We start from the raw sequence: 27,393 nt of genomic DNA on the forward strand, positions 1-27,393 counted from the left end.
AAAAGGGGCATACCCCAGTAGAATTTTACAAATTTTGATTGTTACAATTAGTAGGTCTTGGTTCTGCAAATACACTTTATCTGTTACCAAAATTTATCCTCTTGTCAAGGGAACACCAACCAATATTTTCTACTTCTGTCCTTTGCTGAGATTTGAAAACAACAATGCCTTTTAACTAGCAATTAGAGATTAGTACTAACATATAGGTTAACTTCCTGGTCATATAAAAATAAAACACTGGTCCTATTTGACTATACAATTTGTTGCTTCATCCAACCTTAAATACTCAAGGCCAACATTCTAATATAGAAATAAATAGATTACCATACCCCATTGGTGGGTTCGTACAACATATTATCAAAATTCTTAATAATGACATCCAAAATGGAAAAATAGAACCTTAATTGACTAACTCAATATTTAAAGTTATTATTCAGTACAGAACTAACTTAAACCCATCATAGTATGTTGAGAGGATCCTAAATAATTCCCATAATATACTGAGCAAAATGAGTTTCAAGGCCAAACAAAGCATGCTAAGATGAGTAGAATACCAAATGGTAATCCAAAATAGTATATTAAAGTTGATTAACTCACCCAAGATTTGATCTTTTATCTAATCATACTATAATTCATAATAGGAAGTGTCTTCCTTAGTTTTTATTTCTTAAATTTAGAAATATGAGGTAGTTATCTTCCATATGTTAAATCGATTAATGGGCCTTCTCAGATTTTATTAAACTTTAGTTCTTATTCTACAGACTATGAAGTTAATCTTCCCCTGCCAAATTATAACTGGTACTTTGGTTCAAATACTGTATAAATTAGGAAAAATGAAAAATGGCAAGAGTACCGAATGTTATAGTACCATTTGGTCTATAGCTAACTCCACCTAATAAGGTTAGTGAAATTTTAATTTGAAATACTTAGAATTATAGAAAACCTAACCAGTCTCGATACTAAAGATCCACTATTCTGTTTGCCTTGGGAGAGTACAACACTTCAATATCTAACAATCAGTTTCGCATACCCCAGATAAGCTCTACAGTCTGAGCTAAGAAAAGTCATATCTAATATCTGAAATTACCTCCTTAGACTACTCGAATAAAGATAGAAGAACCAGTCTAAGAAACTCCAAGTGACCGAGAGTCAAAGCTAAATGATTAGTTCTTATTGCAAGCTGATTTTTACTTTCTCAGTCAGTTTCTTTAGATAGAAATCCAACTTCCTAACTCAGAATAATTCATGAGTAAATCGGCAAGGGTGAGGAAGTGGGCTTAAATTACTAAAAAATGAATAAGACTATATCTAGATTAAGAGATACTTTGCAAAGTCTTAATTTTTAGCTTTAATACTTGACAACCATATAAATTTGTGTTTCCATCCCTTTCGAATTATAGGAAGTTGCAACTACATCAAGTAATCATCAATTAAGCTACTCCTAAAACTAATAAACCAACCAGATAAGGGAAAAGCTTCAACCATAACAATGGGGAGCATTATGTTCCAAAATCCTCTGAAAGCAGTAGAAACTAAGAAATATGTATATAATAGCAGTAATAGTTACTATTGTCTATTAAAAGGAAGATTTACATATGTGCAGAGCGAAGAGGAAAGAGATACAAGTAGCCCATATTCTAATATTGATATATGAACCCGATCAAAAACCAAGATCGGGTGAGAAGGGCTATCTAAGTGAGGACTAAACAAGAACACACATCCAAAAAGAGACCAAAATCTTAGTTAAAAGATCCATATAGTTGCCCAAAAATAGAGTGCATCAAAGGACGGACACATCGATAATATGAGACAGCAAAGACCTAAAACAAAGAATACCCTATCATCTAACCAAGAGCAAAAGTGAAAACCTAGCAGAGCACTTGAGAGCTGCCGACTTCCAATAGATCATGATGACTTCTGATATGTCATTTGGATTCTCCAACTGGCAATCGAGTAGAAATTCAAAGTCGAATTTCATCTTGCTGGTTTTTTCTGTGTTAGGTGTGCAGAAATTTAAAGCTTCTTGGTTGTCAAAGACCACCCAAAGTTGGATGTATGCTTTGAACACGTTGAGATAGTTGATAAGCCATTCTCTGTTTTCATCCTCAACTGTCCTCCTCCATCGGAGAAGGAAATGTACACTAGCCTCCATCTTGGGCAACTCAGGTAAAAGGCCAAATTTTCACAAATCACTAGGGAAGGATGATGAAAGGCTACCTCTAAGTTTGGGGAGCCTAGAGGGAGTGTCATTTACTTCTTTGCAAGAGGGATGCAAAGATTATCATCGATGCTTCTGACAACTTTCTCTAAACCTTTCCTCCATCTATGGTCGAAAATGTTGCAATAGAGGCAGATAATGGCCACGGATTCACCCTAGCTCTTGCCATACAATCGATAAAAGTGCCTATAATATCACTATTTGTTTGCCAGGTGTACCCATAATCGAAAACTCGCTCACCTATGGCTTTGTTGACTGCTAACCATGTCATGTCATTGACGAACTTAAGGATTCTGCTCCATCTCTCTGGTTTTACCTTGCCCTGGAATGCCATGGTTCAAATTTCCAAGGTGTGAAACAGACTAATGTTGGAATCCATAACCGCAATATGAAAGAGCCCAAAGATTGTGAAAGAAAATGACAACTAGAGATTAAAAGGTGGGAGCAGGAAGAAAGTCCTAGAAGCCCTTTTTGTCCTGATGTCATCAAGTGATGCCACTAACATGATCAGAGGCATTAGGGGAATATGATGGCGAAATGATGGATATAACTGGTGGGAAACATTTACAAAGATATGATTATGACAAGCTAAGACTAAAGTTGGAAGGTTGTCAAGAAACAAGAAAGCTTGAAATAGAAAGGAGAAAAAGGATAGAATAAAACTAATCAAGTTTGAGAAGATTGCGAAAGATACTAATCTAAAAAAATGAAAAAAAGTTAAAAAAAAAACTACCTCTACTAGGCACTAATGCCAGCAGTTAAAGAACTAGTTATCTCTAATGATTAGATAAGATTCACCATTAGCCCCTTCATTTGCCAATACGTCCGCCTTCTTATTTCCTTCTCGATAGATATGATATATCTAAGTTTCTTTAAACCTATCAAGAATGGTGAGGACCTCTGATAATTTTGCGTTCAGAGTCTAGTTGGGCGTAGCTCTTTTTATTATATCATTTAATACGATCTGAGAATCTCCTTCAATGATAATTTTGGAGAGACCTAGTTTTAAACATATCAGCAACCCCTCTTGCAGAGCTTTTTGTTCTGCTAAGTTGTTTGTGGATGGTTAGATAGATTTGGCCCTTTTAGCTATCAAAATACCTGACTCATTAATTATGCAACCAATGCTTGCCTTACCTAGGTTGCCTCATGAGGCCCCATCAAAATTTAGTTTTGACCAACCATAGGGAGGAGGTTTCCATCTACAAGATGCCCTTGCTTCTCGATTTTTCTTTTTATAGGTGAGCGGAGGGTTGACAAGATTATTCCACTTGTTCTTGATGAAACCATCCCAATTAGAGAAGGATCCTTCTTCTTTTTGGGACTTTCTGAGATGTGAGTTCAATGTTTCGATTATGCTTGCTTCAATCTTCTTGATGATCTCCTCTGGCTACATCTCCTTTTCCCAGAATAGTCTCCTATTCCTTTCTTTCCATATTTCCCATGCAAGAATGGAAGGGCTAATATTCCATAAGCTGCTATATATACCTCTGCACAAGTTGGATGGTCAGTTTTTGAGTAGGTCTACAAAAGAAAAAGGAAAGGGACCGTACCATCCCAACATGTATCTGAGCCACTCCCAGCAATGAAGGGTGTAAGGACAATTAAATAGGATGTGATTAGCATCTTCACTGCTTTGTTTACATAACATATCTGGAGGGTCCTTCAAATCCCAGTTTGGGGAATCTCTTAGTTGTGAGGATCTTATTACGGTATGCCAACCATAGGAAGAGTCCTGCCTTAGGCAAACATGATGGATCCCAAAACAAAGAAGATGGCAGGGTCTCTTCCCTTCTATTTTGGGGTTTTATGAGATTCTTATAACTGCTTCTAACATTATACCTTCCATCTTTAGAAGTAGCCCACACTAGCCTATCTTCTAACTCTGATTGCTTAATCTTCCTTGCTTTTATGATCTTTTGATACCACTCTTTTGAAGAGGGTTCCAGGTCTAAGTCATCCACAATATTCCATACCCAACTAGAGGTACTATCAATAGGGTCCTTGGTCTTATAATCGTTGAACTTACTACCCCATTAAGAGATCAATGTCTCTTTGAGATCCATAGGGATTTTTGGGCTGTCTATAGGAGGGAGCCCATCCCATGAGTCATTCCAAAATAATGCTTTATCTCCTTTGCCAGTATCCCAGTGAGGAATTTACTGATGAGAGCTCTACATTTGACCATGAAATTCCAACTTTCTAATCCTTTAGGTAGAGCCTTCATCCTAAATATAGAATAGGGGTCCTTAGGATCAAGATATTTACTGTATAAGATTTCTTTGTTACTGTTTTCAAAGAGGTGCCAAATTAATTTGGCTCCAAATGCTTCATTTTTCTAGCTTAGATTCTTAACTCCTAATCCACCCAATATATTGGGTTTGCAAATATTTTCCCAACTTGTGAGGGGTAGACTATTGGATTCCCCCCCATTGTCCCAAAAAAAGTTTCTAAATTTTGACTTAATCTTCTTGTTGATGTACTTGGGAAGCGGGAGACAAGATAGAGGGTAGTCAGGAATTGTAGACAAAATGGATTTGATCTTGACTACTTTCCCTGCTTTTGAGAGCCATCTATCCTTCCATCCACCTAGTCTAGAATCTACTTTGTCTGTGACATTTTGCCAAACTTTACAAGAATTACTTGCTTTTTCTAGGTCTATACCTAGGTACTTACAAGGGAAAATACCCTTCTTATAGCCCATAATTTGGCAAATCTTCTTTTCTACCTCTAGTTTGATGTTGATGAAGAAGATTTCCAATTTTGATGTGTTGACTTTTTGGCTTGATGCTGCCGAATATAATTGTATGATAGACTTAATGTTATCGACTTCTTTGATAGAGCTTTCATTGGGCAGAATTGTATCATCTGCGAATTGTTGGCAAGTGATGTTGGGGGTGTTATTCATGATTGTTATACCTGTGATATTCCCTCTTTTTTGAGCTTTGGTGAAAGCTCTACCAAAGAGTTCTGCCATAATGATAAATAAAAATGGAGAAAGGGGGTCGCCTTGTCTAATCCCTCTTGAAGTGTCGAAAAAACCTTCTAGTGTCCCATTAACCAAAATTGAAATCTTTGTGGTTGATATACATTGAAAGATGAGGTCAATCCATTGGCAAAAAAATCTAAATGCTTCGAGGGTCTTACAGAGGAATCTCCACTCCACCATATTGTAAGCTTTTTGAATATCTAATTTCGTGAACATGCTTGCCCTTTTGTTTTTGATCGCTAAGTGAATTGTTTCCTGGATGATTAGTATGCCATCTAAAATAGATTTGCTTGGAACAAAACCAATTTGTTCTTCCAAAATGATTTTAGGCTGAATATGTTTGAGTCTGTTTGCTAGGATTTTTGGAAAAAAATTGTAAATGGTGTTGCATAAGGCAATAGGCCTAAAATCACTAGGGTTATTCAGATCTTCTTTTTTGGGAATTAGAGAAAGAAAAGTATGATTGATTTTTGAAAAAATCAAACCACCATTTTTGGAAGGTTCAATGGCTTTCCAAAGGTCTTCTCCCAAAATATCCCAACCTTTTTGATAAAAGAAGGTTTGGAAGCTGTTTGGGCCTAGGGACTTGTTAGGATGCAATTCAAAGACTGCCAATTTGACTTCTTCCAACGTTGAGATAGGCTTATTCAATTCTCTATTGTCATCTTTTGTGATTATTTTAGGGATGACTTCCAACATACGTGTTTGGGCTTTTTTGTTGGAATGGTCATAATTGTTAGAATATGAAAAGATTAATAACCCAGAAAACTAGTGCAAAGAGTAAATATCTAAACTATGAATGCAAATGATACAAAATCAAAATAGCATCATAGAGTTAGTCTCCAAGAGAGTAATGCAAATGCTGGAAGCAAAATAGCATTAAGAGGATGCAAAAATAAGAGATTCAAATACAAGCCAGGTAGCATGCTTATATAGGCTAGGAAGAGGGAGGAGGTGACAACACCAACCAATGAGGAGCAACCATCTATCGGACTAAAGATAGCAAAGTATCTTCCCAAGATAGCTAATGGATGCTCATATGTAGGAAGGTGACACCTCACAACCATTCACCTAATAAGACATGCTTTATTAACCTAAGCGAGATTATTAAAAGTGTAGAAAAAACCTAGCAAAATAGAAAAAATAAAAAACTACACTAACACCCCCCATAAGCGAAGCTTAGGTGGATGCTAACCTAGCATAGCTATGAGAGCAGGAAAATGGGTCCCGGCAATAAGGCCTGATCAGGTACCCAATACAAGAAAAAGAACTAGATGAAGGAAACTAAGCCTCCAATCTAGGAAATGTCCCAAAGAGAGGAACAAAAAAGAGCATGAAGCATCTCTGAAGCATGAAGCTGCAAACACTGTAAGAAGAAACTGTTGGAACCCCCACTGAAATAGTGCATGACTAAGTAGAGAAGACAAAGTCTGAAGAGCGATCAATCGAAGAGGTGACCTCCAAAAGTAGGAATGAATGAGTGTCTATATAGTAGATTAACCATCTCACCGAAATGCATAGGTGCCTACCCATTGCATCCGCCTAGTACATAGGAACAAAAATTGAATACGTAGATCACTCAACCGAACCAAGGAAGCAAAAGAGCCAACAGGTGAACCCCCCCCATAATGCTGAACAAGGAGAGAGGTGACAGGAACACTGAAATGCAATGCCAAAAACATTTGCAAGAAGAAGAATCAGGAACACCAACAGTGCAATAGAAGTACAAGCACAAGATAAAGGGCGGTGTCACCGACACACTGCATGGGCTAATGTCGTGGAAGAAAAATTCACTTGACAAAGGTGGATGAGCACAAAATGGCAAAACATCATGACCCCCCATGGCACTTTATAACTAAGTGCGAGTATAAACAAACACAAGGTGTACAAGATCTTAGATATGCAAAAGTAGGCACTTTATCTTAGTGCGTTTACAGAAAAAGCAATGCAACAGAATAGAAGCATACAATGCTTAGAAGTCAGAAAGAAGAGTGAGCCAAAAGAATAGAAGAAGAGATTCCAGGACCTGTAGAATCCAAGTAATTCACCAGAGTGCGAAAGTGCAAAACTCGAAGGAGAAAGAACCTGGAGCAGGATCTGGATAAAAGACCTCTGCAACTGAATAACTCATAGAACCAGCTTTCCAACGATATCTGGCGAGCCCAGAAAAGAGTCCGAATGAGCGAGATATGGCTCCCGAAAGGCAAAATAGAACATCTGGCTTTGACTACCAAAACAGGCAACCAAACTATAGCAAAAATAAAAAAAACTTGTACCATCATCTTTGTCTCGGAACCAGCTTTTGGATGCATTTTTTAGATCAAAAAAATATGTTCGTATGCTCAAGTTACGATGAAAAAACCAACAAGGCCTCCTCATGAAGAGCATATGCTAAAAGTGAAACTTGGGCACAATAATCAAGGAAACAAATAGCACCACTGCAATCTACTCAAAAAGCCATGCACTTTCAAAAAAAGAATCGCCTCGATACGAGGTCACATGAGAAAGTTATGATCCTTCGAAGTTTCCAAAACAAGAACTGTGCACAGTCACGATTGAGAATCTGCAATTTCTAAAGAATTCATGCATGAAAATCAAAAAACAACTCCACTAGTGGATAGAGCACAAAAAAATAGCCAAGTTCATAACAAGAATCATCAAAATCGGAGTCCGTATGAGCAAGAACGAGACATTTGAAAACTGCATTCAAATCTGCGACTGCCAATGGAGAGGGGTATGGCTGTAGCTTTGCATGCTCGATTCTGCAAAATATACAGCTTGCATGCAAAATCTAAAAGATACCCAGATGGTTTTTTGGGGCTGTAAACAAAACCTAGAAAGCGTTTTTCTTGCTGATGTACAGAAGATGTTGCTGTAGTGTAAATTAGACGCCTTTAACAGTAAAAAACGGCTCCAAAAATCAAAAAACGACCCCAGCAACCAAAATATGACATGCAAATGCTGGATCAGCTTCTTAAGTCCATCAATGGCATGCTGGAACCTGCAAAACTGATTGAAAACTCCAAATATGCAAGTTGGTTGTCAGATTTGAGATTGAAACCCTAGAGAAAAACTGTTTTTGACAAAACTTTTCTGATTCTCAGGATCATCCAAAGATGCAAGAGAAGAGCATACTTCATTTTTCAAAAAACTACAATAAAGTTTTTTTGCCCCCCCCCCCCGAATCTCTCAACTAAGGAAACTAAAATCTACTCTTGCACATAGAAAAGCTCTGATACCATGTTAGAATCTGAAAAGATTAATAACCCAAAAAACTAGTGCAAAGAGTAAATATCTAAACTATGAATGCAAATGATACAAAATCAAAATAGCATCATAGAGTTAGTCTCCAAGAGAGTAATACAAATGCTGGAATCAAAATAGCATTAAGAGGATGCAAAAATAAGAGATTCAAATACAAGCCAGGTAGCATGCTTATATAGGCTAGGAAGAGGGAGGAGGTGGCAACACCAACCAATGAGGAGCAACCATCTATCGGACTAAAGATAGCAAAGTATCTTCCCAAGATAGCTAATGGATGCTCACATGTAGGAAGGTGACACCTCACAACCATTCACCTAATAAGACATGCTTTATTAACCTAAGCGAGATTATTAAAAGTGTTGAAAAAACCTAGCAAAATAGAAAAAATAAAAAACTACACTAACAATAATTATTTAAAATATTTTGAAAATGGTTAACTAGAATTTTATAAATTTTCACCAGATGTTCAGTGATAGCATTTGATGAATCTTTATTTTAACTATTTTGCTTTTTGCTCTATTGTGGAGGGTAGAATGATGGAAGAACTAAGTGTTGTGATCTCCATCTTCTAACCATTTTTCTTGAGATTTTTGTTTCCAAGAAATTTCTTCCTTAGCCAAAATACTTTATTTGTAGGCGAGCAATTCTTTTTCCAAAAGGTAGCTATTATTATTCATTCCATTTTTAATAACTTCTAAGTTTAGTTCCTTCAGCCTCTTTTTGATTTCTAGTTTTTCTGCAAATATATTATTAAAGTGTTCTTTATTCCTCTTTAGAATATTCTCTTTTAGCATTTTCATAATTGAGACAAATAATATACATTTTGGAGCCTTTGAAAGACCCTTGTTTCGACCAATCTTTTATACATTCTAAAAATTTAGGATCACAAAACCACATCTTTTCACATTTGAATGGATTTCTTACTGGTTTGGAGGGTTCTGAAAAGACCATTTTGATCGAAAAATAGTCTGAACCAGCAATAAGCAGGATTGATGAGTGGAAATTGAGGTTGGTTTCACTTAAATCCCCTTTAAGTAAAAACCTCTCTAGCTTTTTGGCTATATAGTAGAGGTCCTTCCTTTTGTTGTTCCATGTAAAATTTCTATTACTGATCGGGATGTCAATCAATTTGTTGGATTTGTACCATAGTTTGAATTCTTTGGAAGCTTAGGAGACTCGTTGTATACCTCCTGATTTTTACCCCATATGTAGAATTGTGTTACAATCTCCTCCTAGGAGGATTAACACTTTCTTGTGGTTATTAAAGAAAAAAGTTATTTCATTCCATAAAATTTTCTTATCTGTATTGTGTGTAGGACCATATATATTTATCAGTATGAACTAAAGGTTAAGTTTAAAGCTTTTTAACTCTACAACTTAGCTAGTTATAATTGGATGCTAGAAGTTCTAAGTTGACTTTCCTAGGGTTCCAAATGATGCCTGTCATGCCCAAAATTCGAGGCAAAAACACACCAATTTTTTTTTTAAAAAGTTAAATAACCACTATGTTTAAAACATGATACCTCAAAAGTTATAGAAGGTTGACCAAGGGTTTTAAGAGAGTTTGATTTCATTTTAGTTAGATGCAGGGTTGACCCTTCAACCAAACTACATAGATTCAAACAGTTAAGCCAAGATACTACAAATACATCTTGTTCGAACATAATCTTGAAGATTACACCCTTTACTAGGGTACGTTTGGGTTCAAATCCTAATTGAGGACTGAGTCAACCTTACTTTGACCATTTTGTATATCACATTATTAAGTTTTTAAAATTTCATAAGTTATGTTAGTTTATTCAAGCTATCTCATATTGAATCGGTGTGCAGGTTGAATCTCCTAGGTGAGCTAGTTCTACACCTTCAATTAGAAGTTGACCTATCACCTTAACACTTGATTCTAGTTATTAGCATAACTTATTAGAATTCATTAGAACATTAAATATTCTTCAACAAATCATTTATGTCAAACAATTTATCTTTGAACATAAATCCTAAACAAGTATCAAGTCATCAAACAATCTAACCTATAAAACCCTTGCACAATAACATAACACTTACTAACCCTAAGACGTCTTCATTGCAATTACAATAATATTATAAACAAATAAACTTTAATTGAACCTTCAAAGATAAAATGTATCGATAACTTAAAGTAAATTAATCTTAAACCAATACTAAAATCTATTTCAAGAACAATAACTATCTAATCTTAACATCTCATAAAATCATGAAACTTTATTAATTCTACTTACCAATTATAATCCTAACACTCTAAACATAGTAACAAATTTAATACAAACTAATTTCAAAACTAGTATATAATACTATCTTAACACTTATCAAACAATTAACCTTCACTAGCTAACAAACCCACCTTCGACATTTAACTTAACTCCTGATAATATCACTTCAACTAAAACTAACTTATACTAATTTGTCATATTTAAATTAACACTAACTATTCAACTTTATAAAGTACTAAAATAAATTCTAACATTAATTTTTTATACTAATGATTAATAAGCATACTAATCACTTAAACAAAACTAACAAACTTAAACAAATTCTACTACTAACTTTATTAATATTAAAAATAACATATGTTAACAAATAACTACATTCAACTAACAATTAAAATAAAATTTGAAAATCAACATATACTAACACCACTTTATAAAATACTAATTTACTAACTAAAGCAAAATCTAAAACTAACCTATACACTAACTATCCTACTTTAACAAGCACTGACTACAATTAACATAACACATAAAATAAATTCAAAATTTAACATATACTAATAAAATTACTTAAAACATAAACAAACACTAAAATTTAAAACAAACTAACATGAACAAATCCTAAATAAACTAAAACCCTTAACCATTCTAACCAACACCCCCTTAACCCTTAACCTAGCTGCCCACATTCATAACAAATCTCCACTCACGCATAAATACTCTCCCTCCCACGTGGGCACAAGGCCCAAGGCCCCCCCACGTAGACCCAAGATTGCAAAAAACATAATGCAACAAGGGTGGGTGGCCAGAACATTAATGTGGAGGCAGAATAAGGCTTAAAGGAATGGGTATAAGCCTCCTTTTTTTAAAAACAAACTTGTCCCATCCTAAATTTCTCCTTAATTTCCAATTTGACTTTTGCTAATGCGCAGAGAGACGACATCCATGGTGTGATGGATACCATGATCTCCTCCAACGCTTATTTGGTAGAGATAGGATAGGCTTAGAATATTAGGATATTTTAATTTTTGTATTTATTTATTTGTTTATCAATCTTTTTTGTTATTTATTAAATTTGGAAATCAAATTTTCTAAGAGAATAAATCTAGAATATTCTCTGTTTCAGGAAGGGAATAATCCATTTTTCCCATACAAAATGCAGTGAACATTTTTGCTCTTGGGAGTGGTAATTTTTTTTGAAGGCCAAATTTTTCTAAGTGTTAGTTTTTTTGAATGTAACTATTTTTTTGACAAGGGGGTGTATTATTATTATTATTTTTAATTAGATTTATAACATAGAGTTAAATGTAATTCCATAGAATTCGAATAACATTATTTAATCTTCCTCATCCTTACGAATGATTACGAAATTTAAATACTAGCCAAATAGGAAAATTCGAGATGTGATCTTCATTCATGCAACTTCAAATTTACTTGACATAATTTGAATTTAAACTGCTTAATTATATACCATCATTTTATCTAATTAGCATAAATCAAATGAATGAAATTTCAAAGTGTATAATGCCACAATAAGGTAAAACATCATCACATCAAATTTGAAGTAAACATATGCAAAGAAAAATTGAAATACTAGAAAACTCATAGACAAGTATATTACTCAATCATTTGTTTTTTTAAACCACTTGATTCAAAGGCTCCGTGAAGAAATAACCAAGAAGAAAACTTGACATCGTTGCCATTTCCACAATAAGTTAACTATAACATTTTTACACAGGATTTCAATCCCGAGGAGAAATCTCCCAACATAATTGAATATCATTAACAATTTGAATTTCCTTTTTGGCCCTTTACAAGGGATCCATTTCGAATTGTACAATACATCTCGGTGATCATGGAGAGAACAAATACTGATTGGGAGACAATCAATCATAATATGAAGACAAAATCAGATATTCACTCTCATCTCGAGTTTGCACAACAGGTTCGACATTGAACCAGACTAGGGAGAAAGTGGATTTTTCCAACAGGAGACGTCAGACACAACACCAAAACAAGTGCCCTTTCGGGGCTAAAACTCAAGAACTTTTGTTCTTCCATTCTTACATTCCAAAACTCATACATGGTTTGTGCTGATGAGTAGGGGCCTATAACACCCTACCTTGTCAGAGTCCCACTAAACACCATCCCCTGTACATGGCCACTTTTGCCCTGTTTGAGGGTGAGTAATGCCAATACATTCATACAATCCCTTTGAAATTCAAAACAAAACTCAAAGGAAAGACATTTAAGAAAACCAATTTCAATCCCTCCCAACATACTCAACACACACAAACATACATAAGCAATAAAACTGAAACATGAAGCACAACATGAACAAAATGGGGTGAAGTATTCCTACCTTCAAAAATCAGGTTATGGCAAATGAACAAATTTGAGATGAGCTTGTTTTCCTCTCTTTCTCCTTCAATTATGAATTCCACTCTAAAACTAGAGGTTGGGTGAACACCCAAACCCTCTCAAAATTGCCTTTAAATAAGATCCTAAACTAAACCACTCTAAAAAGCAATAACTTCCCCACTTGCCTAAAGTTCTAGAGGTTTCTAACTCAACCAGACCTAAGTCTTACTTCAAGGTGGAGTTAAAATTACCCAACTCATGATGGAAACAATCAATTTTCGCAATAAAGCAAAAATGAGATTTTTGAGTGACCATAAAAGTCAACAAAAGGGGCTAAGGGGGTGGAAAATGCTCCCAACCCATACCCATACCCCTTGGGTACTTAGATTTCATGATTTTTGGCCTTGAGGATTAATTAAGGACCTATCAAAAGCTAGGAAATTTTAAGACTTTCTAACAACCCTCAAAATGCAAATTAAACACTAATCTTGATTAGGGTAATTAACCTCGATTACTAACTGATTAGCAAAAAGGTCACTTAGTTTGACTTAAATCTTTAGGTTACTTGGTTACCCCTAACTAACTTGTTGGAATGCATATACAATTCACAAGTGTCAAGCGACACTATAAAAACATTGTTACAAAACATTATCATTTATTGATTACAAAATGATACATTCATTCAACTCACAATACTAATAAAATATGAACAACGGAGTTTGAATCTTTTGTTAGATTCAACCCTAGTTTCCACAATCGGTACATAGGGTTCAGTTCTGTTTCTCCATTAGATTTTCTAGCTAAAATATCTTGCACACTCATTGCACACATCCGTAGCTCAAAAAAATCTCATGTGTGTGTGTGTGTGTGTGTGCGTGTGTGTGTGCGTGTGTGTGTGTATACATATACATATATATACATATACATATATACACATATATATCTATTTACACACACACACACACACACACACACACACACACACACACACACACATATATATGTAAATGTATATATATATATATGTAAATGTATATAATAGATATATATATATATATATATATATATATATATATATGTATATATGTATATACATATATACATATATGTATATATATATACACATATATGTATATATATATACACATATGTGTATATACATATAGATATATAGATATATATACATATAGATATATATATATATATACATATATATATATATATATACATATATATATATATATATACATATATATACATATACATATATATACACACATATATATATATATACACACACACACACACACACACATATATAAAATAGGGAATATCACATAAATTAAAATATGAATCTTTCATATAACTAATGGTTTAATTCATTTCTACTGACATTTAATCATTAGAAATCACATAATCAATATAACATAACTTATTCATTAATTTAGATTAAAATATTAGAATAATCATCATTAGGCATACATATACCTAACATGATAAACACCACCTAATTAATAAATATTGAACTATTTGAAAGCATAAAAACTTAATCATCGAGGTACCAAAATCAACACCCTTATCATCAGGTGAAAATGCCTCGTATCATTGTTAGTGAAATTTTAATGTTTAAACAATCGAGATAATGTAGTAGTTCTCAAATCATTGAGTATTAAAACACGGATGTATCAACTGATCGTAATTTTCATTAGGACCTTCACAACATAAAACATTACTTCATATCCATTTTAACCTCCTACAACAGATTTAACAGAAAAATTCATATTTGATAAGTACATGTGAGGAGGGACCTTACAATGCCCAAACCTCTAGAAGCCCCCCCTAGATTCCTGTAATATGTTATGCTAGCTACCTAGCCTATTTTTTAACCTAATTCCTTCTTCCTTATTTAGCTTAGTTTCTTGTATTAAAATTATATCAAATTCAAATAATTTTATATTTTGCTTTAATAAACTCTTTTTTTTAGGGGCATTTAGGCCCCTAGCATTTCATGTGATGATCTTCATGGCTCCTTGGGAAGGTGCTTCCCCTTCCCTATGTTAAAGAGCTAATTATTTTTTTGCTGCTCTCGAGCCTGACCATCTGCTTCTCTAAGTTCCTTGAGGGATCTTCGTCCTCTTTTAGATTTTACCCTACCAAAATTGGGAGATTTCACACCTTCCTGATTCATTTTTATACCTAGCTATTTCGGATTTTCTTGTGCACTTTTGACAGTCTCAGATAGCTTGTTCTTGTAGTATTTTCTCTACTATCCTTTGGTGTTCCTTTAAATCCCCAGCCTTCTCTAGTGTCCTTTTGGCTATCATGTCCTCTGCATCCTTGTTTAGCTTGTGATCTTTTTGAAAGGATAATAGATCTGTTTTGAGGTCTTCAAAAGTGTAATCATCTCCTCCTAGCTATAATACTTGTTGCATGAGTTCTTCCTTCTGTGAGAAGCTACTATTGTCTATATTTTCAAAGTCAAATACTTGGATGAGGTCCTTTGAGAGCTTTTCGACTTTTTTCTTTTCATCCTCTTTTAAAATCTTTGTGCCAATGTCTTCATTCTCCTCCAACTCTCTATTCAAAAAATCCTTAAAGACATGTACTGGAATATCTTTTGACCTGTTTTCTCCAGGATTACTTGCTCTGGGTGTGATTTTAGGTGAACTTCTCCCTATGGGGGGAGGGGGGTTTGCCAGAACTTGGTTAGCTTCTTCAGAGACTTCTTGTCAAATGTTTTGGTAATCAATAAAGGTTCTCTTGGCTGTTGCATTAGTGTCTTCAATTTTTCCTCTGTTTATATAATATTTCCATTAGCTAAATCTTCTCCAAATAAGAGTGAATCTTCCAACTTTTCTATTTTTCTGAGTGGTTTAACCTGACTCTTAACATCCTCAGTGGAAAGTTTTGGTGCCTCTGAAGTCTATTTTTTTTAATCTTTATGGAGTCCTTCCTTTCCTTAGATCTCTTTTTTTTCTTGTTGAGTTTTCCATTGCAAACTATTATGCTTTGTAATCTGGTTGTGCCTCTATTTTGGATATAATCATTCGTTGCTTTGCTTGGGGTTTCTCTGCTTTGTTTGACTGCTTTGGTGGGATCCTCCCAACTAAGTTTAATGTCTTCTTGCCCTATAATATTTGGTGAATCCAAATTGTCCTTTCTCTTATCCGTGATTTGATCTTCATGTATTTTCTTGAGTGGAAGGCTTCCTTTGGTGTTTTCCTTGAGCTTTATGAACTTTCCCTTGTGATAATTCTTCTCTTGGAGTATTAGGCTGCTTTCATTTCTTAAATAGGTCTTTTCTAAATCCTCTCTACTTGATCTATCTCTTGCACTCTTGAAAACATTTTCCTCAGATATACTCTCCTTTTGCTTCATTCTTTCATGCCTAATTTTGATCATGGGGAAGGCGACATTGAGATCTAATGTAGCTTGTAGCGTCTTAAGAGAGATTTTCCTCTCATCATCTAGCCTGACAATTCATGAGATTTTTCCTTCATATCTTTGAAATTTTACTTCATATCTTTGAAATTTTAGTTTGTAAATCGATCTGTTGGTTATAATTTTGATTGGTTTGAGAATCATATTATTTGTTTTACATTTGATTAAGAGTTTAATGTTATTACAACACTCAAAGGAGGCATCTAATCCAATCAGGTCTCCTATTGAGCATCCTATCCTTTTGATAATACCTATTTGTTTTAACTCAAGGGGGATAGAGTTTATTGAAAACCAGGTAGGTATTAAAAATTCCAAGTTATCTTCATTACAATTAGGTATCCATTCAAAGAATTTAACTGCATGACCTTTGAAAAAGCAATCAGAATTGTAAAAAAAGTCTTTTTTCACAGCCTCGTCATTGCAATGAATATAAACTACTCTATTAGTATAGTGAGAAATACCTACCTAATAGCCAGAGTAGTCCTGCAACCAGCCAATTAGATTATGCAACTGTACTTTAGGGCCATTCCAGAAAGTAAACAATTTAACCTCCTGGCATTCCTGCCAAAAATATTCGTTGTCTTGGTCACTTATAATTAAAACCTCATCTGCTAGATCTGATGGAGGGGGGCTATGCGGTAGAAGGGAAGAAGTCGAAGGCTAAGGAGAGGGGGAAAAAAGTGACTCCTTGCAATGAGGAGGGACATAAGTTTCCAAAGTGTTAGAAGAAAGGGATCCCTAAACAGGGAGGGATTGACTAGTAGATGATTTAATGGGAAAATCTGTCTATTGGATATAGATAGGGTTAAGGTTGGAATTTGCATATTTAGTTAGGTTAAAAAGTAAATTTTCTTATCTAAGCTGAAAGTAGAATGGATCAAAAGAAAACCTTTGCTCGGTAATTGATGAGAATGGATGAGTCTACCACAAGCATTGTCTTCCCGATTAGCGACACATTCCTGAACATTGCTTACCTCTGCATCCTACGAGCAGTCTAATGTGTTGAAAGAGTTCAAGGTCTTTACTACAAAGATTGGAGTTGTTTAAAGATTGTCTACCAAAGGTACTAGCACCTGCTTGCTTTTGAGTATGGTATTCTGTAATCTGTTGGCTGGTAGCGACTTAGTCCCTAAATTTGAGAGCCCTATTTTTACTGGTTTAGAGGGTTCTAAAAAGATCATTTTGACCAGAAAATGGTCTAAACCAGCAATAGGCAGGATTGATGAGTGGAAATCGAGGTTGGTTTGACTTAAATCCCCTTTAAGTAAAAACCTATCCAACTTTTTGGTTATATAGCAGAAGTCCTTCCTTTTGTTGTTCCATGTAAAATTTCTATTATTGATCAAGATGTCAATCAATTTGTTGGATTCGTACCATAGTTTGAATTCTTTGGAAGCTTGGGAGACTCATTGTATACCTCTTGATTTTTCCCCCATATGTAGAATTGTGTTAAAATCTCCTTCTAGGAGGATTAACTCTTTCTTGTGGCTTTTAAGGAAAAAAGTTATTTCATTTCATAATTTTTTCTTATCTATATTGTATGTAGGACCATATATATTTATCAGTATGAATTGAAGGTTAAGGTTAAAGCTTTTAACTCTACAACTTAGATAGTTATAATTGGATGCTAGAAGTTCTAAGTTGACTTTTCTAGGGTTCCAAATGATGACCAAACGTCTAGAAGCCCCCCTAGATTCATGTAATATGTTATTCCAACTACCTAGCCTATTTTCTAACCTAGTTCCTTCTTCCTTATTCAACTTAGTTTCTTGTATTAAAATTGTATCATATTTAAATAATTTTATATTTTGTTTTAATAATCTCTTTTTTCTAGGGGCATTTAGGCCCCTAGGATTCCATGTGGTGATCTTCATGGCTCCTTGGGAAGTAGCTTCCTTGTTAAAGAGCTAACTAATTTTTTGCTGCTCTCGGGCCTGACCATTTGCTTCTCTAAGTTCCTTGAGGGATCTTCTTCCTCTTTTAGATTTTACCCTACTAAAATTGAGAGATTTCACACCTTCTTGATTCATTTTTATACCCAGCTGTTCTAGATTTTCTTGTGCACTTTTAATAGTCTCAGATAGCTTACTTTCCTTGTCTTCCCTTTCTTCGCTTCCTAGTTCTTGTAGTATTTGCTTTTCTATCCTTTGGTATTCCTTTAAATCCGCTCCCTTCTCCTCTAGTGTCCTTCTGGCTATCATGTCCTTTGCATCCTTGTTTAGCTTGTGATATTTTTCAAAGGATAATAGATCTCTTTTGAGCTCTTCAAAAGTGTAGTCATCTCCTCCCAATTGTAATACTTGCTACATGAGTTCTTCCTTCTATGAGATGCTTCTATTGTCTATATTTTCAAAGTCAAATACTCGGATGAGGTCCTCTAAGAGCTTTTCTATTTTTTCTTTTCATTCTCTTTTAGAATCTTTGTGCCCATGTCTTCATTCTCCTGCAGCTCTCTTTTCAAAAAATCCTGAAAGTCTTGTATTGGAATATCTTTTGACCTCTTTCCTCCAAGATTACTTACTTTGGGTGTGATTTCAGGCAAATTTGTCCCTATGGGGGGAGGGGGTTTTGCCAGAACTTGGTTAGCTTCTTCAGAGACTTCTTGTTAGATGTTTTGGTAATCAATGAAGGTTCTCTAGGCTACTGCATGAGTGTCTTCAATTTGCCCTCTATCTGTATAATATTTCCATTAGTTGAATCTTCTCCAAATAAGAGTGAATTTTCCAACTCTTTTGTCTTGCTAAGTGGGTTAACTTGACTCTTGACATCCTTAGTGGAAAGTATCATTCATTGCTTTGCTTGGGGTTTCTTTGCTCTATTTGACTGCTTTGGTGGGATTCTCCTAGCTGAGTTTAAGGTCTTCTTGCCCTATCATATTTGGTGAATCCAAATTGTCCTTTCTCTTATCTGTGATTGGATCTTCATGTATATTCTTGAGTGGAAGGCTTCCTTTGGTGTTTTCCTTGAGCTTTATGAACTTTCCCTTCTGATAATTCTTCTCTTGGAGTATTAGGCTACTTTCATTTCCTAAATAGGTCTTTTCTGAATCCTTTCTACCTAATTTATCTCTTGCACTCTTGAAAACATTTTCCTCAGATATACTATCCTTTTGCTTCATTCTTTTATGCCTAATTCTGATCATGGGGAAGGTGGCATTGAGATCTAATGTAGCTTGTATCATCTTAAAGGATATTTTCCTCTCATCAACTAGCCTGATAATTCATGAGATTTTTCCTTCATATCTCTGAAAGTTTAGTTTGTAGATCGATCTACTGGTTATAATTTTGATTGGTTTGAGAATCATATTATTTGCTTTACATTTGATTAAGAGTTTACTGTTATTACAACACTTAAAATAGGTATCTAATCCAATCAAATCTCCTATTGAGCATACTATCCTTTTGATAATAACTATTTGTTTTAACTCCGAGGGGATAGGGTTTATTGAAAACCAGGTAGGTACTAAAAATTTCAAGTTATCTTCATTACAATTAGGTATCCATTCAAAGAATTTAACTGCATGACCTTTGAAAAAGCAATCATAATTGTAAAGAAAGTCTTTTTTCATAGCCTCCTCATTGCAATGAATACAAACTACTCTATCAGTATAGTGAGAAATACCTACCTGATAGCTACAGTAGTCCTGTAACCAGCCAATCAGATTATGCAACTCTGCTTTAGGGCCATTCTAGAAAGCAAACAATCTGACATCCTAGAATTCCTTCCAACAATCTTTGTGGTCTTGGTCGGTTATAATTAAAACCTCATCTCTTAGATCTAATGGAGGGGGGCTATCTGGTAGAAGGGAAGAAGTTGAAGTCTAAGGAGAGGGGTGAAAAAGTGACTCCCTGCAATGAGGAGGGATATAAGTTTCCGAAGTGTTAGAAGAAAGGGATCCCTGAACAGGGAGGGATTGACCAGTAGATGGTTTCATGGAAAAATTTGTTGGATATAGATAGGGTTGAGGTTGGAATTTGCATATTTAGTTATGTTAAAAAATAAATTTTCTTATCTAAGCTAAAAGTATAATGGATAAGGAAAACCATTGCCGGGGAATTGATGAGAATGGATGAGTCTGCCACGAGCATTATCTTCCTAATTAGTGACACAATCCTGAACATTGCTTACGTCCGCATCCTGTGACCAGTCTAATGTGTTGAAAGAGTTCAAGGTCTTTACTACAAAGATTTGAGTTGTTTTAAGATTTTCTACCAAAGGTACCAGCACCTGCTTGCTTCCAAGTATGATATTCTTCAATATGTTGGCTGGTAGCAACTCAAGGCATAAATTTGAAAGCCCTAATTTTTTGGAATTTTCCTGTATGCGATTATATTGATACTCTTCTTTTGAATGGAAAGTTTTTGCATTTTTTTCTTTTCTTCTTTTCGCTATGCTCGCCGTTTTCCAATATATTGTTTCTAAATATTAGTTCATATTATTGCATTAATTGGTTAAGTTTTTTGTTCATTGAAATTGATAAGGAATTTATTTTAATAGAATATGTTTAAACAGATAGATATAAACATAAAAATGTTATACGTAATAAAATACTTGTGAAAATAGTAAAATTTGTTCATCATTTATATACAAAAACATAAAAAAATTAGTCTCCATGATCATAATGAAGTACAAAACAACAAAATGATCATTTCATTACTAAAATTATAACCAACATAACCAATAGTACAATTATAACAATTAGAACACAATTATGTCTATGGTGAAACATGATTTCGTCTTTCACCATGGAAATAGTCTCACTGATAGCAATCTCTCAAACCATGCACATCTTGCAATTGTTCATTTCATCTTCTCTAGATTTTTTATGTGGTTGATGTAGATGGGCCATCATCAACCCACTTAAAGTATCTACAGCTGTTGTCACCCTATATTCAAAAACTACATTAGCTTGTCACAATAATTTTGATATTAAATCAAAATTAAATTTATTAAAAAGTAGTAACAAACTTTCATTTATTTGAACAACATAAAAATTTACGCCTAGGATTATTCTCAGTGCATGAGGTCTTCATTGAAATAGGGCCAACACCACATACACACATCAACAAAGTTACCAAAGTCATTGAACTTTATATAAATAATGAACAAATAGAGAATTAGCAAAAAAAAAAAAAACAATAGTTTGCCAATTACATTTATGAAAATAGATAGCTATAGAATGCTAGGAACATTGAGAAGACCCTTGTAACAACTTACAAGTTTGATTAACATATAATAATAATAATTTAATAGGAATCGATCTTGTGACACCCAAACATCAACTAGAGAATAACAGTTGTAGCAAAAAAGATTCATATGAGACATAATGACATAATTTTATCACCAATAGTTGCTAGTCTACAACTACTCAAGAAAGGTACAATTACTACAATTACCATGATACCCCAAGTTGTTGATCTACGCTTTGTAATTAGTTGTCAAGTAAATAAAATGCATATGATAGGAAGCAATTAGTTGTCAAGTAATATGATGAACTTGCATATAGTACAAAAAAATTTTATGACAAAAATGCATATGCTATAGGAAAGTTATCATGCACATAAGAAGGCTTTCAACATAGATTAGATAAACACCATATTAATTGTAAATACAATGGCTCGACAAGAGGATAGGTGGAAACATGAAGTTCATTCATATTCAAACCACTTAATAAAGACAAAAATTCATAAGCCCAAATTAGGTCGATCAGTGAACAAAAATTAAGAGATATTTATAGTTTTTAACAAGAAAAAAAGCTACAATAAGGACATGTATAAAATAATTTTGTCATGTAATAATATATAAAAATGATAAGATTTGCAAACAGCAAACATTTCAAGGAAATGTAGAAAATGACAAAAAGTGATTTAATTATAAAGAATAATTAGGTAGGGATTGTTGTATTTAATAGAATTGATTTATTAAATGCATAAAAATATCAAATGAAGAAAACTTCATGTCTATGCAGAACAAAAAATATAGTTTATGAAGACTTGGTTGGGAGTGTTACTAATAGAGAATCTTGTTAATATTTGGTAGCTTTAGTTAGTTAAACCTATGAGACTAGTAATAATAAATATATGTGTGTGTGTGTGTATTTAATATATGAGATATTATATATATTTATTATTTTATTAATTATAATGGATAAACATGTCTCATGAGGATACATGTCTCTCCATGTGTCATTTACAATACATATAAGAGGAGCTTGATGCATTTGTAAAACATGTACCTAAAAAAGGCAATGCAACTGTAATGCCCCGCCAAGGGATCCAAAGAATTTCACTAAGTTTGCCAAACAATTTTTTTTTTTAATCATGAAAGTAAACCATTCATAACATTTATACATAGTAACGGAAGCAATAGCAACAATTCAAATAAAAGTAAACATAACATACATAACAAGTTACATTATTTAAGGATCCCTTAACGTTGAATCACATCTAAATTAACTATTCATCTAACATCACATTCTTATGAAATGACAATGATACATCCAACATTCTTAAACAACCTACAAGTGTCCTTTTTGTAACTACATTTTAGCTCAATCATCCACTGTACATGTTACAAAGTATGAAAGCTTAAAAGAATAAACATCCATAATGAAATAACATAATGAAACCACATATCATACATGATACATCATCACAAGAGATATAAACATCCATCATAAAGGACAACCATATATTACAAACATAAATAACTAAGTGCACGGTTCCTCTCAACCGTAAATAGCATCATTAGACCATCGTGGATCCTAGCTATCCCTCCGTGCGTAACATTCCAAAGTACCGAAGAGATCATCAGTATTAACATAGTAGGAATGTCACTCCTAAAAACATCCTACTAACATGCAAAGTAAAGCATAATATATCATCAACTAACATATGTAAATCATCAATGTAAGAAACATACCAGTAAATACATCCGTCATAAGCTACATTATCTATCATAATGCTCCAAGAACATAATGAAAATAAATACCAACCAAGAATGCTCCAGCCACGGTGTCTCGGACGGATCTCAAATGATAAGAGTGGAAAAACACTACCACCCGACCATGTGGTACCTAAGTGGTCCACTCCCACCGTGCTGAGGAGATAATCTCAAGTCCCAAATAGGCTATCCAAACATGTAGCATAAATCTTTACAAGTCCAGGAATCCTAAAAGTATACTAACTCAAAGGTTCCATCACAAAACCGACATCTAATTCCCAGAGGCACACATTGACATGTAGGAAACCTACTCTGCAAGCGGGAAAGTGTCATCGCATTTATCACGTACAAGTTACCTTGGCAGTTAGCTAAACTCCATGGGTCCATACTGATCTCATGCGGCCACTAGTATCCTCTCATACTAACGAGGCATACTACAGAATACAAGGTCGCAACCATTCGTTCTCTCTACTCCCATCCTAGTCTGTACAAGCACTCAAGGCATGGGCGAGAACATCAAAACAATTATCTTTTTAGGTTCATTTAATCCCCATTTAGTGTGTAAATGTTATCACTTATTAACCAAACTTACAATGAGTTACTCTGGCAGCCACTTAGGGCCCCAACCCCCATTGCAAGCCACTTCCTAACACTACAAGTAGATTACCTACCCTAAGCTCATGGAATCATAAAATCACCCCAGTCCTATACAAGTGACTGGAAAGAAATACCAAAAGATAATCCACAAAAAGAATCATCAAATATCCACAGTATAAGCATCAAATATCCATTTTAAGAATCATCAAATCTCTATGAGCATCTGAAAAGCATCCATAGAAAATCATGACCACAACAGTTCTCTATTGGCAACTGAAGACGTCACTGATAATCATAAGTATCCATTGGTTCTCAATAATCAAAATATATCTCAAAATAAATCACCATATTCGTTGGTTCTCAACAACCAAAATATATCTCAAAATGAATCACACTATCCATTGGTTCTCAACAAGCAACCAAGAATATCTCAAAATCATACTGATCGAAGACTCCAAAATGGTTGAGTCAAACATGTCACAACATGACATCATCAAGAAATAAATCCACATTTCAGTTTCATCATGGCGACTAGAAAGTAATCCAAGGATAATTGATTGATGACTCAAAAATGATTAGCTCAAGTGTCTCATACACATACATCTTAGCTTCACACACATGAAGACTGAAAAGCAATAACAATTCAAACATTTCATAGAGCATACGATCACATTACCATGGTTGGGTTTATAAAGATCGAGAACAAATAAGATCAACATGCCATCACATCTCATAATCCCCCGAGCCTTTGGTAATAACCTAAGACTAGTCAACACTAGTCAACCCAAAACCCAAAACAGATAGCATAGAGAATACACAATGCAAACACATGTTTTGGTTTACTAAAATCACATAGTTGAATTAAGTGTAGAGCTTCAGTTTTTGTTTCGAGTATACTTCACGTGTCTAAGTTTAATCATTTGACCTACAAGTCAACCCGTTTGTTCCTCGATAGCATTATTTTTTCCATCATTAAAATAATATTCTAAGAATAGCTTAAGGATAAATATTTTCTCATTAAACTAATCATCATTGACCTTTAATTAAATTGTTCTCTTTATTTAACTATGATCCCTATTCTAATTGATTAACTCTTCTTCAATGTTACTTCAACTTAATCAGATGATCATTATTCGTTATATTATAAGAGGGCCAATTATGAATCTTTGAATAAGAAGATTATAACTTTATCGAAATGATCAATTAAATGAATCAATTCTCATAAGTGCACAATCCATGACTTATCATTCTAATAATACTTAATTAAAACTCAATTAAATATTACTAAGTCTCACAATTAAAATATCTAAGGGCATTATTCAAGTCATCAGAATAAGATTTATCAACTTTGATATAAATATTTTACAATCTCGTTAAAAGAATTATATCAATAAAATCTCTATTACATAACATAATTATTAATTAAATCCAATTAACTCTAGTTAATTGATTTAATTAATAATTACACAACCATACCATCACCCAATGAATATTAGTTGGCTGATAACTAAAAATCAGCCTTAATCCAATACACAAATATTCATATTTCAATAATAATAATAACAAGTTATTTTGGAAAACTTATCCATAATGACCACATTCGTCATACTAATATTTCTTAACATACTCATATTAATGATAATCATTTCAAGTTAAAACGATATCGCATAATATAATTATAGTGACAACTCAATGAATATCAATTGATTAAAAAATCAATTATACTTCAAATCCAAAAATTAATATCTTTTACAAAATTTTAATCATAAGATAATCTCCATTAGATTAACTCTAATCAGATTTATTGATAACTATTTAAACCATTATTTATTAATAGTTTGTTAAACCCAACAAACATTAATAAATAATAAACTCATCAAACTATTATTTCCATAAACCCCATTAGTTAATATTTAACTAACCTTTAAGGTATATCAATAATTTATAATGTAGTAATCAATATAATAATTCAAATCGTAGCTATGTTATAACAAGGTCAAAATGTAATAATGACCCATTGTCCAATATCGTTAAAATTTGAGTCTCTTAATTTAAATCATCTTCGTGGTAAAATATTAAATAAATATAAAAAGTCCACTATAAAAATTATATTAAAATTTCTTAATAATAATTCACAAATTATTATCAATCATTTAACATTTATCATTTTCAATAAGTCGATTAAGAACCCCGAAAATAATAAATAACTTAAATATTTAAACTCATCTATTATCACTATTTAATTATATATATATAAAATGATTAATATACAATATTTTATTATATTTACAAAATCGAATTACAATATAATATTATACATATACATATATGTATGTATATATACATACATATATGTATGTATATATATATATATTTAATAACTTCAATCATAATTAAATCAAAATTCAAACTTTATAACATATTAAAGTAAGGGCGCTTTGAATTTTTAAGCAATTTAAAAATCGCTGTCGGCATTTATTTGCGTGCGGATTGCAGAGCGTACACGGGACGTCAATTGCCGTAACAGCTTGCTGACGCAGGCCTGCAACAGCACTGCTGCTGCAGTGCCTACGACAGCAGAGCTACCAGCTCTTAAGTGCCGCGAGAAGGGGTGGGGGTACCGGATTCATCCCTCCTCGCCTCCCTTATATATATAATTTTTGTTTTATAAAACGTTTGCAAATGCGTTATAACATTTATAACAAATTTCTTTAAAACGTTTTTCCAAAAACGTTGCGATTTGGTTTATAAGGTGCGATTTACACAAATATACATATATGTGTATATACACTCAGTTTGCTATCAACCATGGTTTTTATTTTTTTCCTTTTAAATTATATATATATATATATATATATATATATATATATATATATATATATATATATATATATATATATATATGTATGTATGTATGTATATTATTATATATTTAAATATAATTAGATATTTATATGCCATAGATAATTAATATATACTTGTATGACAATAGTATATGATATTATATCTTTGTTATATATTAAAATAATATTGTTATAAAAAATAAAAATGATTCATATATAATATAACTACCTTATTAAATATAGTTAATATTAATGAAAAGATATGTCTCTGTGAAATACTATATTTATAATAGCAAACATTGAAGAGGATATCATAGGAAATTGTAAAACTCATGCAAATTAAAAGGGAAATAACTAATGTCTTGAAACGGGACATTACAAGTGGTATCAAAGTATCTTTCCTGCCATCCTGTGGAAATTATATATATATATATATATATATATATATATATATATATATATATATATCAAACATTGAAGAGGATATCACAAATT

Source organism: Cupressus sempervirens, chromosome 3 (genome assembly GCF_028749045.1).
Source record: "Cupressus sempervirens isolate cs-2001-9-10 chromosome 3, ASM2874904v1, whole genome shotgun sequence".
In the NCBI taxonomy this organism is placed as follows: Eukaryota; Viridiplantae; Streptophyta; class Pinopsida; order Cupressales; family Cupressaceae; genus Cupressus; species Cupressus sempervirens.